Raw genomic sequence first — 14,786 nt, forward strand, 5'->3', positions numbered from 1 at the left:
GATGAAATAAGATTGGCTGTAAGTTAATAATTGTTGAAGCTGGATATGGTTACATGTGGGCGTCTTTACAATTCTCTCTAGTTAGCATAGAACATTTTTAGAATAAAGAATTTTAAAAATATTACTCTGCTGGAGCAGTCTATTACCACTCTGCTCGGTTAGGTTAATCAGTACCTTCTTCTATGGCAGGTCTGCAGTGAGATCGAGATAGGTACTTGGCCTCTTTCCTCTCTGATCATTTCTCTCTAATTAGATAAAATGCTCCTCCACGAAAAGAAAGCAAACCTGAAGAGTGGCTTTCTCTGAACTAGCAAGGAATCTTCACCATGTATAATTAAAATTCAGTCACAGCACGTTCTCACCGCTGCTGGCCCCTTCGTCGGCACATTGTATACGACACCATGGCGTCACAGGACCTGATACCGGGCGGAGCCCCGGGGTCCGCGGAGAAACCCAGAGCAGCCTGCTTCTTCCTCTGCAATCCCCTCCTCTCATAAGGGAGAACACAGCACCGGAGGGAGAGGGCCGTGCATTCCGGACGGGCTCGTGTTCTCTCGGGGGCCCTGGAATGAAATGAAAGCTCCCAAAGCACAGCCTGAATCCCTCCTGCCCACAGCCATCACCTTATCTCATCTTAAGCACTGGGCTTCTTAGAGCCACACTCAAGACACCTGAAAGAGGAGACGGGGAAACACAAACCCAGTGAATAAGGAATAGAAAACGAATGCCACCACAGGCGTAAATACTGCCCCAGCTGCTTGCGGTCTGCAGAGGCTGAAGGAAAAGGAAAGCAGGGGCGGTACGAAGAGGGGTGGTGAGGGTGAGGTCCGGGGTGCGGCCTCATTCTCTAGTGGAAATCTTATTTTTCAGTGACCTCTGTTCCTTTTAACGCCTGAAATATATGTGTAATTCACATTATAATGCCTACGTGGCTTTAATTTGATGCCGATTCTGAAAACTTTCTATAGCATGTGCTGTGGCCCAGGCACTCTCTACATGCTGGGAACTTCAGAGAGACTTCGGAGAGAGGCAGGCACCTCAAAAGATGACTAAAATCAGCTCAGACTGTGTTGAGAGCTAGAGCAGAAGTATGAATTAAGAGTACCACCAAAGCTTTGAGGAGTAAATATTTCATTCGGATTGGAGGCCTGGGAGATGTTTAAATTAGGAGCTAAATGATGAGCAGGATTTGAGCAGGCTTGACAACAGAGGGAAGGAACATTCCAGCATAGGAAATAATATCATCAAAGGCAGGGAGGCAGGAAATGGCACCGTGTGATCAAAAAGGGAAAAGGATGGCTCTAGAAGAGGGTTTATAAGTCTGGGAAGTGGCAAGAGAAATAATTATGGAGAGTCAGGAGGAGCAGCTGGAATTTTGTTTTGCAGACAAAAGAGAGAAATTAAATATTTTTGAACCAAGTAAATATATAGCCAAGTCTATGCTGTAGGAATGCAGATGGTTTAAATGGTAGAGACACAAGAATTAAGTGACTTGAGGGCCCATATTAGAACAACAACAGTGCAGGCAGGGGAAGGGGATGCTTTGAGAGGGGATTCGAAGTAGAGTAACCAGAACTTGCTAAATCATCAGTTAGAGGAAAAGGAATAGAAAGCACTGAAAATCCATTCATTTACTTATTTGAGAAGTATTTATTGGCTGCTGGTATAGAACTGTGCTTGGTAATGGAGTATAACTAAAAATTTTGGTTTAGGTGACTGAACAGATGGTAAACCAACATGAGTTGAGGAATTTAGAAAAAAAACCATTCAGCTTGATTGGTAGGTAATTTGACTAATTTTGGATTTGTTGTGTTTGAGATACACAGGACAATTCTTTGGAATATGTTAGAAATTTAGAAGTCAGAATAATATTGGCATATTTGAATGTCATCAGTCAATAGATAGTGAATGTATCCCTATCTGGAAATAGAAGAGATCGATGGGGTATTTACACCATGTACATTTTAAGTATTGAATGAAACTGATAATGAAATGCTGAATCACTGGACCAATATACATTTATTCCCTTCTACAGATGTGGGAAAATTCTTTCTCAGGTCAGGGGGAAAAAAAACCCAAACATTCTTCCTCAGCCTCACTGACATTTGCTATCCTCAAGTCTAAACTTGTTCTCTGTCTGGCTTCCCCAAAATATGTAATATTTGCAAAGTGAGACCTACCACAGGCCACGCTGCGTTTACTCATTAAAACAAGCATCTGCATGTTCCTGCATCTTGTTTTCAATTAATTGATGTCACTAACCACGGAAAGAACTGACATTTGCAATCAAGATTTGTGACACCCACGGAAGTTAACTGCAAAAAAATTCATCGTGATGGGTTTAACATTGGATTAGCATCTTCATTGTGGCTACTCGTTATTATGACTACTAATACTTTCTTTTACTTTCTTTACTGAGAATTCTCTGCTTCCACTGACATTAAAGGAATTAGTATGCAGTCTTGAATTCACACAAAACATTATGTGGTTGAAAAGACAGCAGTTCTTCATATTAAAGCATCAAAGTGAGTAGAAAGAAAATTCCAGTAAGTAGGATAATCACTCATTTACCAGCTGAAGAAATAAAACTTTGCAATAGACTGAACAGTCTATTGATGCGAGTCAGGAGGGAAGGACAATAAAGTCTTTAAGTGTAAGGAACTGGGCTACTTTCCATGGAGTTTATGGTGGGGAGCAGTGGGTAAGTCAGATGTTAGCAACATTATTAGTCCTGTTACCTGATCTTGTTATTTTCTTTGAGTTCCTGTGTAGTTTCCGACACCAGACTTTGGTGCAGTCAGCCCAGATTAATTTTTCTCCGTTTGGTAACTCTCTTATTGAAAGTCTTTTATCTGTTTAGAGCAAGCTCTCACAACTGGATGATGAGTAGAAAGAGAACACAAAATGGTTGTTTTGTTTTTGTTTTCCCCAATAACTTATCGCACTGGGAAAATACAAATTAAATATCAAAATTCTCAATACGCATATCAATTTAAAAATGTTTTTACATTTAACTAGACAGTATAAATAAAAGTTTGTAGCCGATGAATAAAAAATTTAAAAATTAAAATGTTTTTAAAAAGCAGGTGGTCAAAATCAAAGTTAAGACTTTTGGTTAAACAATGTAGATTAAATACATATTCTATTTCTGCTTCCTCCTAAAACACCACCGTAGAAGATAAAACAATATATAAACTACAAAGGACAAAGAAAATGGGTGATAATATGATGGAGAAAAGATGTCAACAAACTTTTGGAAGATCAAAAGCAGATGGACAAGTTGTAAATGACCTAATTGAGTAAAGAGAGTCCCTCTATGGTGGAAAATAGGCTGGTTCTTGCCATGGAATTTCAGGAGGGCCTAGGAATTAGAGACAACCAGTAGCTCTGGAAGTGAGAATGAAGTTGGCTCTGTAAACAAGTTTTGTTCCAATTCAGTTTTGAGAGCAGGTAGATACCGAAATCCCTCTCCTCTGCCCCAAATAGCCAGGCAACAGTCTCTTTCCCACCCATTGGAAGCTAGAGATGTTCTCTATGAAAAAACTGCAGCAGAGGCAGGAGGCCTGGGCTGAGCAGAAAACCAGAAGGAAGTGCCACTGTACACATAAGGGTTAAGTGAAATTCTACAATTTTAAAAAGTGAGGTCCCACTCTATTCTTCTGCTCAGCCCCAAGAACAGGGGCAAGCAAGTGTAACCTCTCAGGCAGAAGATTAGAAGTTTGTTCTCTAGAGTAACTGAATACCCCAAGAAAAAAAACAATTCATAGTGAAACTTTTAGGGTCCATCCCCCTTCTCCCCACCCTCAATAGATTACCCTGCCCTTGTCAGATCATCAATAATGAAGCACCCAATCAGAAGCCCTATCTATGTATGTAAAGCTTCCAAAAAGTGTCCCTAATGCTTCGTTTTTGAGTATCGAATAATAGTCAACGGGGTTAGGCATTTGAAATAAGCCTCTTATATAATGCTGAAGACTAAAGCAAACACAAATAAAGAATTTGAAAAAAATAGAGCCAATACAGGAAAGAGAAGAAAATATCAAATAAGTCTATAATTAACACTCTTAAAGTCTAGGATATGAGAAGATAATGCACCCACACAGTAAGAAAAGATTTTCCTAAAAAAGGGAGCATTCAGAAAATGAGAAAGACCTCATAGAAAATAAAATATAACAGGAATTTTTTAAGCTTGTATATGGGTAGAATGAAGCAGTTGAGGAAATGTCCCAGAGTTAAACAAAAAACAGAGACAATAGGGGGAAGAAAAAAGGAGGTTAAGAAATTTAATAGTTCAATCTAGGTGGTTCAATTAATATGAGTTCTAGAAAAAGAAAACAGAAAGAAATTATCAAAGAAATAATATAAGAATATTTCTCAGATGAAGGGCTTTGTATTCCAGACTGAAAAATATCAAAACTATAGATTAAAAAAAGAAGAAGAAATCATAACTGGTCATATTATCATGAATAGTCAAAACATCAAGGACAAAGATCCTAATGGCCTCCAAAGAAGGAAAAAAGTTCCCACTTAAATCAGAAGGCATTGGATTTTTTTTTAAAACATCTTTATTGGAGTATAATTGCTTTACATTATTGTGTTAGTTGCTGCTGTATAACAAAGTGAATCAGCTATACGTATACATATATCCCCATATCCCCTCCCTCTTGTGTCTGCCTCCCACCCTCCCTATCCCACCCCTCTAGCTGGTCACAAAGCACCGAGCTGATCTCCCTGTGCTATGCAGATGCTTCCCACTAGCTAGCTATTTTACATGTGATAGTGTACATATGTCAGTACTACTCTCTCACTTCATCTCAGCTTACACTTCCCCCTCCCCTTGTCCTCAACTCCATTCTCTACGTCTGTGACTTTGTTCCTGTCCTGCCCCTAGGTTCATCAGAACCATTTTTTTTTTTTTAGATTCCATATATATGTGTTAGCATATGGTATTTGTTTTTCACTTTCTGACATACGTCACTCTGTATGACAGACTCTAGGTCCATCCAGCTCACTACCAATAATGCAGTTTTGTTTCTTCTTATGGCTGAGTAATATTCCATTGTATATATGTGGCACACCTTCTTTATCCATTCATCAGTCAATGGAAACTTAGGTTGCTTCCAAGTCCTGGCTATTGAAAATAGAGCTGCAATGAACATTGTGGTACATGACTCTTTTTGAATTATGGTTTTCTCAGGGTATATGCCCAGTAGTGGGATTGATGGGACGTATGGTAGCTCTATTTTTAGTTTTTTAAGGAACCTCCATACTGTTCTCCATAGTGGCTGTATCAATGTACATTCCCACCAACAGTGCAAGAGGGTTCCCTTTTCTCCACACCCTCTCCAGCATTTATTGTTTCTAGATTTTTTGATGATGGCTGTTCTGACCGGTGTGAGGTGATACCTCATTGTAGTTTTATTTGCATTTCTTTAATGATTAGCGATGTTGAGCATCCTTTCATGTGTTTGTTGGCAATCTGTATATCTTCTTTGGAGAAATGTCTATTTAGGTCTTCTGCCCATTTTTGGATTGGGTTGTTTGTTTTTTTTGATATTGAGCTTCATGAGCTGCTTGTATATTTTGGAGATTAATCCTTTGTCAGTTACTCCATTTGCAAACATATTCTCCCATTCTGAGGGTTGTCTTTTCATCTTGTTTAGGGTTTCCTTTGCTGTGCAAAACCTTTTAAGTTTCTTTAGGTCCCATTTGGTTATTTCTGTTTTTATTTCCATTTCTCTAGGAGTTGGGTCAAAAAGGATCTTGCTGTGATTTATGTCATAGAGTGTTCTGCCTATGTTTTGCTCTAAGATTTTTATAGTGTCTGGCCTTACATTTAGGTTTTTAATCCATTTTGAGTTTATTTTTGGGTATGGTGTTAGGGAGTGTTCTAATTGCATTCTTTTGCATGTAGCTGTCCAGTTTTCCCAGAACCACTTATTGAAGAGGCGGTCTTTTCTCCATTGTATATTATTGCCTCCTTTATCAAAGATAAGGTGACCATATGTGCTTGGTTTATCTCTGGGCTTTCTATCCTATTCCACTGATCTATACTTCTGTTTTTGTGCCAGTACCATACTGTCTTGATTGCTGCAGCTTTGTTGTATATTCTGATGTCAGGGACCCTAATTCCTCCATCTCCATTTTTCTCCCTCAAGATTGCTTTGGCTATTCAGGGTCTTTTGTGTTTCCATACAAATTGTGAAATTTTTTGTCCTAGTTCTGTGAAAAATGCCATTGGTAATTTGATAGGGATTGCGTTGAATCTGTAGATTGCTTTGGGTAGTAGAGTCATTTTCACAATGTTGATTCTTCCAATCCAAGAACATGGTATATCTCTCCATCTATTTGTATCATCTTTAATTTCTTTCATCAGTGTCTTATAGTTTTCTGCATATGGGTCTTTTGTCTCGTTAGGTAGGTTTATTCCTAGGTGTTTTATTCTTTTTGTTGCAATGGTAAATGGGAGTGTTTCCTTGATTTCACTTTCAGATTTTTCATCTTTAGTGTATAGGAATGCAAGAGATTTCTGTGCATTAATTTTGTATCCTACTACTTTACCAAGTTCATTGATTAGCTCTAGGAGTTTTCTGGTAGCATCTTTAGGATTCTCTATGTATAGTATCATGTCATCTGCAAACAGTGACAGATTTATTTCTTCTTTGCCGATTTGGCTTCCTTTTATTTCTTTTTCTTCTCTGATTGCTGTGGCTAAAACTTCCAAAACTATGTTGAATGATAGTGGTGAGAGTGAACAACCTTGTCTTGTTCCTGATCTTAGAGGAAATGGTTTCAGTTTTTCACCATTGACAACAGTGGTGGCTGTGGGTTTGTCATATATGGCTTTTATTACGTTGAGGAAAGTTCCCTCTATGCTTACTTTCTGGAGGGTTTTTATCATAAATGGGTGTTGTATTTTATCAAAAGCTTTTTCTGCATCTTTTGAGATGATCATATGGTTTTTATCCTACAATTTGTTAATATGGTGTATCACGTTGATTGATTTGCATATATTGAAGAATCCTTGCATTCCTGGAATAAACCCTACTTGATCATGGTGTATGATCCTTTTAATGTGCTGTTGGATTCTGTTTGCTAGTATTTTGTTGAAGATTTTTGCATCTACCTTGATCAGTGATATTGGGCTGTAGTTTTCTTTTTTTGTAACAACTTTGTCTTGTCTTGGTATCAGGGTGATGGTGGCCTCGTAGAATGAGTTTGGGAGTGTTCCTCCCTGTGCTATATTTTGAAAGAGTTTGAGAAGGATAGGTGTTAACTCTTCTCTAAATGTTTGAGAGAATTCGCCTGTGAAGCCTTCTGGTCCTGGGCTTTTGTTTGTTGGAAGATTTTTAATCATAGTTTCAATTTCAGTGCTTGTGATTGGTCTGTTTATATTTCCTATTTCTTCCTGGTTCAATCTCGGAAGGTTGTGCTTTTCTAAGAATTTGTCCACATCTTCCAGGTGTCCATTTTATTGGCATATAGCTGCTTGTAGTAATCTCTCATGATCCTTTGTATTTCTGCAGTGTCAGTTGTTCTCCTTTTTTCATTTCTAATTCTGTTGATTGGAGTCTTTTTCATTTTTTTCTTGCTGAGCCTGACTAATGGTTTACCAATTTTATTTTTCTTTTCAAAGAATCAGCTTTTAGTTTGATTGATCTTTGCTATCATTTCCTTCATTTCTTTTTCATTTATTTCTGATCTGATCTTTATGATTTCTTTCCTTCTGCTAACTTTGGGATTTTTTTGTTCTTCTTTCTCTGATTGCTTTAGGTGTAAGGTTAGGTTGTTTATTTGAGATGTTTCTTGTTTCTTGAGGTAGGATTGTGTTGCTATACACTTCCCTTGTAGAACTGCTTTTGCTGCATCCCATAGGTTTTGGTTCATCGTGTTTTCATTGTCATTTGTTTCTAGGTATTTTTTGATATCCTCTTTGATTTCTCCAGTGATCTCTTGGTTATTTAGTAGTGTATTGTTTAGCCTCCATTTTTTTGTATTTTTTACAGATCTTTTCCTGTAATTGATATCTAGTCTCATACCGTTGTGGTCTGAAAAGATAGTTGATACGACGTCAATTTTCTTAAATTTACCAAGGCTTGATTTGTGACCCAAGATATGATCTATCCTGAAGAATGTTCCATGAGCACTTGAGAAGAAAGTGTATTCTGTTGTTTTTGGATGGAATGTCCTATAAATATCAATTAAGTCTATCTTGTTTAATGTATCATTTAAAGCTTGTGTTTCTTTATTTATTTTCATTTTGGTTGATCTGTCCATTGGTGAAAGTGGGGTGTTAAATTCCCCTACTATTATTGTGTTACTGTTGATTTCCCCTTTTATAGCTGTTAGCATTTACCTTCTGTATTGAGTGCTCCTATGTTGGGTGCATAAATATTTACATTTGTTATATTTTCTTCTTGGATTGATCCCTTGATCATTATGTAGTGTCCTTCTTTGTCTCCTGTAATAGTCTTTATTTTAAAGTCTATTTTGTCTGATATGAGAATTGCTACTCCAGCTTTCTTTTGATTTCCATAAGCATGGAATATCTCTTAACATCCCCTCACTGTCAATCTGTATGTGTCCCTAGGTCTGAAGTGGGTCTCTTCTAGAGAGCATATATACTGGTCTTGTTTTTGTATCCATTCAGCCATCTATGTCTTTTGGTTGGAGAATTTAGTCAATTTACATTTAAGGTAATTATTGATATGTATGTTCCTATTACCATTTTCTTAATTGTTTTGGGTTTGTTTTTGTAGGTCTTTTCCTTCTCTTGTGTTTCCTGCCTAGAGAAGTTCCTTTAGCATTTGCTGTAAAGCTGGTTTGGTGGTGCTGAATTCTCTTAGCTTTTGCTTGTCTGTAAAGGTTTTAATTTCTTCATCAAATCTGAATGAGATCCTTGCTGGGTAGAGTAATCTTGGTTGTAGGTTTTTGCCTTTCATCACTTTAAATGTGTCCTGTCACTCCCTTCTGGCTTGCAGAGTTTCTGCTGAAAGATCAGCTGTTAACCTTATGGGGATTCCATTGTATGATATTTGTTGCTTTTCCCTTGCTGCTTTTAATATTTTTTCTTTGTATTTAATTTTTGTTAGTTTGATTAATATGTTTCATGGCGTGTTTCTCCTTGGATTTATCCTGTATGTGACTCTCTGAACTTCCTGGACTTGATTGACTATTTCCTTTCCCATATTAGGGAAGTTTTTAACTATAATCTCTTCAAATATTTTCTTAGTCCCTTTCTTTTTCTCTCTTCTTCTGAGACCCCTATAATTTGAATGTTGGTGCATTTAATATTGTCCCAGAGATCTTTGAGACTGTCCTCAATGCTTTTCATTCTTTTTTCTTTATTCTGCTCTGTGGTAGTTATTTCCACTATTTTATCTTCCAGGTCACTTATCCGTTCTTCTGCCTCAGTTATTCTGCTATGGATTCCTTCTAGAGAATTTTTAATTTCATTTATTGTGTTGTTCATCATTGTTTGTTTGCTCTTTAGTTCTTCTAGGTCCTTGTTAAACGTTTCTTGTATTTTCTCCATTCTATTTCCAATATTTTGGGTCTTTACTATCATTATTCTGAATTCTTTTTCAGGTAGACTGCCTATTTAATCTTCATTTGTTTTGTCTGGTGGTTTTTTACTTTTCTCCTTCATCTGCTGTGTATTTCTCTGCCTTCTCATTTAGCTTAACTTACTGTGTTTGGAGTTTCCTTTGTGCAAGGTGCAGGTTCATAGTTCCCATTGTTTTTGCTGTCTGCCCCCAGTGGATAAGGTTAATTCAGTGGGTTTTGTAGGCTTCCTGGTGGAGGGGACTGATGCCTGTGTTCTGGTGGATGAGGCTGGATCTTGTCTTTCTGGTGGGCAGGACCGCATCCAGTGGTGTGTATTGGGGTGTCTGTGAACTTAGTATGATTTTAGGCAACCTGTCTGCTAATGGGTGGGGTTGTTTTCCTGTCTTGCAAGTTGTTTGTCATGGGGTCTCCAGCACTGGAGCTTGCTGGTCCTTGAACTGAGCTCAGTTTTAGCATTGAGAAGGAGATCTCTGGGAGAACTCTCGCCAATTGATACTACATGGGGCCCGGAGGTCTCTACTGGTCTAATGTCCTGAACTCGGCTCTCCCACCTCAGAGGCTCAGGCCTGACACCTGGCTGGAGCACCAATACCCTGTCAGCCACATGGCTCAACTTGGTGTGAGGGATGCTTTCCAGTGAATTAAGGTGTGAAAAAGACAGAAGGCATAAATACCAAAGGTGTTGCATGTGCTGCCAACTCTCTGGTTCCACGGAGTCTGAACCTGTGGCACGGGCATTGAACTTGTTAAAAATAACACTCAGGCCTAGAAAATAATAGAGTTGTGACATCAGTATTCTGAGATTTCCCTCTTTCTAATTCAGAATTCTATTTTCTCCAAAGTATCATTCGAGTGTGCAGGGACAGAAAAAAGAAATGGTAATTATGTGATGCCATGGAGGTATTAGCTAAGGATATGGTGGTAATCATATCGCAGTATAAAAGTATATCAAAAGAACACATTGTACACCTTAAACTTACACAGTGTTATACATCAATTATGTTTCAATAAGCTGAGAAAAAAAGAGTAAGATATTATTTTTTTAAGGGTGCAGGGAGAGAAAGGGCATTTTCAGGTATGCAAATATCAAAAAATTTTGTCTCCTGTGTACCTTTTCTTGAGAAACTACTAAGGGATCTAGCTTTTCCAAAAGTAATGCAGTAACACAAGAAAAAAGTCAGGAAATAGAAAATCCAGCAAAGGAGAGAAGTAAATCAATGCATAAAATGTAGTCCAGACTGCAGCCATCATCTGAGCAGTCCAGGAAGCTTCCTGAAGTGGCAGATGTGGAGCTGAAGAACTATATGATGTTTTAACCATTTTGAGAAGTTTTGCAACTCTTAGAGAAATTGGGGGAGGAATTATTGCTAAAGAGCAAATGAAAAAAATGAGACAATCAATAAAAGTAAATTCTAAAAAAGGATATATAACCAGAGTGAACTGCTTAGCTCTGCTATGAATAATATTTACATAGCCATAATACATAAAATATCTATAATTAATTTAATTAAAACTGGTGATACAAATACATTAGCAGGATAGGTACAGAAGGCATGGATATGGAGAATGAGTATTGTAGGGTGGATATGAGAGCAAAAGGCTTTTTTCTACAGGAGGAAGTCTATATTTAAAAATAAATCAAATATTTCAATATAAAAGGAAATTAATATTTAGGAATCTGGAGGTAAGTTCCAAGAAGAAACTGCTAAAAAAAATTGAATATGATTGCCTCTAGGAAAAGATGTGGAAAAGAGAAAAGCAACTCCTGACCTGTAGGAGCAAGGCCAGTACTACCAGCAAGGCCTTGTTGCTGTGGGCTGGCCTGACACACAGCTAAACCTTAGTGTTTTCCTGTTGAACAAAAGAATTTCACAGAACATCAATACCAGGCAAGGTTACTCTGTGACTATGATGGATCAAGGCAAAATAAAGACCATTCTATTATCAGGTCTAAACCCAGATGAGACATGAGTATTATGCAAGCCACAAAATACTAAACATCTCCAGATTCCAACTAATATGAGTGAGGTCTCCTTCTTACCAACTCTAACTTGAGCATATTTCTAGTCTTCCATCCCTATAGGTAAGATTTACTGAGATACCCAATCATAGCATCATCCCCACTTTTAAACAGCATTTAATCCAGGGCAGGAAACTTTCCCAAAATCCCACCACCAAAGCCCAATCCTATAATAAGTCCCTTTTAACACCCTTTAACTGAGGTTCCCCATGGTGTGAGTTCTCCCTCACTGAAATGAGTAATAAGCCCTACCTGTTCAATTGCAGGTGTGCTCCTGGTGGCCTTTGGCTGGAGGGCATTGGCACATCCTTGGGTACTTGGGTTGGAAGGAGGGCAAGGGGCAAGGATATGTTGCTTCTCCTCAAAGTGTTGTCATATTATTTTACTTTTTAAAAATCTATATATATATATATGTATGTATTACATTGAGATAAACTAAATTCACATATTTAAAAAGAACTGAGGCCAAATGTTACATTTACTACAGGTCTTTGGCAGTGATGTTAAAGTTGACATAACATAGTCATATCAAATGGGTTACTTCAGAACAGCTAACACATATTCTATTGACTTTGTAATGAGTAATTTATCATTGAAAAAGCCTGGAATTCAGTAGCAAGTGTTCAAGAATGAACTTAGGTTAGAAGCAGTCAAATGGGCTGGGCTTGATATTCAAACAGAGGTGGAATAATTACCACCTGGTAACGGCCCGATATCAAATACTTCATCTAGAGCACAGCGTTCCTGGTATAGCAGAAGGTCAACAAATATTTGATGACTAAGATAATGATGAAATGTAATAAACAACCCACAAGTTCTTCTTTAAAAATCATCATAGGGACTTCCCTGGTGGCACAGTGGTTAGGAATCTGCCTGCCAATGCAGGGGACACGGGTTCGATCCCTGGTCCGGGAAGATCCTACATGCTGTGGAGCAACTAAGCCCGTGCGTCACAACTGCTGAGCCTGTGCTCTAGAGCCTGCGTGCCACAACTACTGAAGCCCATGCACCTAGAGCCCGTGCTCTGCAACAAGAGAAGCCACCTCAATGAGAAGCCCATGCACCACAATGAAGAGTAGCCCCTGCTCGCCGCAACTAGAAAAAGCCCACACGCAGCAACAAAGACCCAACACAGCCAAAAATAAATAAAAAATTAAATCTTTAAAAAAAAAATCATCATAATATTCTCCTAAAAAAGTAATGAAAATATTCCTTACTATCATCAAATACTTGATCAGGATTCAAATTTCCAATGGTCTCAAAAGTTACAAATGCTTTTTTATTTTTTGCACAAGTTTTAAATATTGGGCTCCAAATAAGGTCCACATAGGCAACTTACTCCTTGATAATGGTTTACATACAAATTAAAACAACTGAAAAACTCATTTAAAAATTATGCCAACAAAAATGGTGATGGAGCAGTTTACTCATAGATTTGAGACTTTCATTTTTGCCATTTTTATGTCTTAATGAGAAGTAGAAGTAAAGGAGTTGATTGAAACTAAGTCACCAGATTTGAAAACTATAGCAGATATATTTGCAGAGATAGTTTCATTCCTTTGTGTTTAAGCAAATTCCCAATCTTTACCAATAAATTATGGTAATTATTGATTTTGATATGTTTTGTCATACCTGAAAGTTTAGTATTGAAAGTTCTTATTGGCAAGTTCTACAGTCACTATATAACAAAAATGGTTTGTTCAGGGTGTCAGGAACTGTGTTATTGAATTATTTGGATAGCAGAAGCTCTCTTTTTAACAACATTAGTGGCCTCTGAAATTACTATCAGTGTTTGGATTATAGTTTGCAACCCTTCTCTATTGAGTCACTGTTGTGTTTATGAAAACTATGACTCTTTATACAGTCATGGGCCTATGACATGAAACCAGTGAAGTAAGTTTTTGTGTGAAATGAAAACTAGACAGTCGTCTTCTCTGCCAAAATTTTCAGAGACAGATTTTCAAATGAGGGTGTGCCAGATGCATTGCTACTGTGTACTGCATGCTATCCCAGCATTGAGAATGTGTTTCTATACCTTCCTCATGGCTTGACCTCTACCAGGGTGTGATTAGAAATTTGAAGCATAGTTCTGGCAAAGAGAAAGAAGAAATAGATGAGAGAAGAAAAATATTTTTTTTTAAAAAAAAGAGAAAGAAAAAAGAAAAAAAAATAAAAGGGTCTGATAATGTTTTGACACTACATGTACCTTTAAGTTCACCTCCAGTTTCCCTCCTTTCCTCTGGACAGTCACAAGGAAATCCACCAAAGGAATAGGACTGTGCTATTCTAGACCTCACCTCCACAGAATGTCCTTCTACCCACACTCTGATATCTCTTAGAGAACTTATTCCTGGACATATCATACCAAGACTCATCTCTTTGAAAGTTGAATTATGATCAGAAGTCTTATTCCTCACACTGCAAAAATAAATTTGCAAGAAACAAATTCTTCAGCATGAACTATACCCTGAGCATCATGGACACTCTTTTATAAAGTGGGGAAAGGATGCTGAGTGGTGCCCAATTTGCTGCTTTTCAGAAGTAATTGAACTCTTCTAACTAAATATGGATGAGCTGAGACCACCTCAGGATCTCCCCCCACCAGTGTCCATCATTACTCAGAGAAAGATATTGTACACATTGAATCCTCATGTGTCTTTGTTGCTCAGAAGTAAAATTCCTTACAAATGGAAAGTATCGAGTTCCTTAGAACCACAACTTTCTCTCCTCTTAGACCATTGTTATCTTGACACATTTGATCTTACGCTATCAACTGCTGTGTTAGATTATTTGTATCCACTACAGATATTAACCAGGTCTGATATCTGAAAACTGTTATCAACCTTTCTTTTTTGCTTCACTTCCCCTCCTCATTGCTCTCATCAGCAGGTTCAGGGCACCCTAGCATCTCAGTGAGTGGCAGATGGTAGGAGGAGCAACCATAGCTGGCCCTAGGCAAGCATTTTTATTATGAAATAATCATTGGCATCTCCTTTCTGGCCCTGCTTCCCACCCACCTCTCCCTTTAAGCATATCTTCCATGTTGTTGTTTTTCGTTTGCTGCCTTGAATCGTCTGCCAAAAATCACTTGGATAAACCCATTTATGCTAGAGTCTTGGCAGGTGTGTGTTTCCTCACCAGGATTACTTGAATTTTTAAAGAATGAATCTGTGATGGTAAAGTTGAAGCTTCTATGGAA

The sequence above is a fragment of the Balaenoptera ricei genome, chromosome 5 (assembly GCF_028023285.1).
Source record: "Balaenoptera ricei isolate mBalRic1 chromosome 5, mBalRic1.hap2, whole genome shotgun sequence".
Lineage (NCBI taxonomy): Eukaryota > Metazoa > Chordata > Mammalia > Artiodactyla > Balaenopteridae > Balaenoptera > Balaenoptera ricei.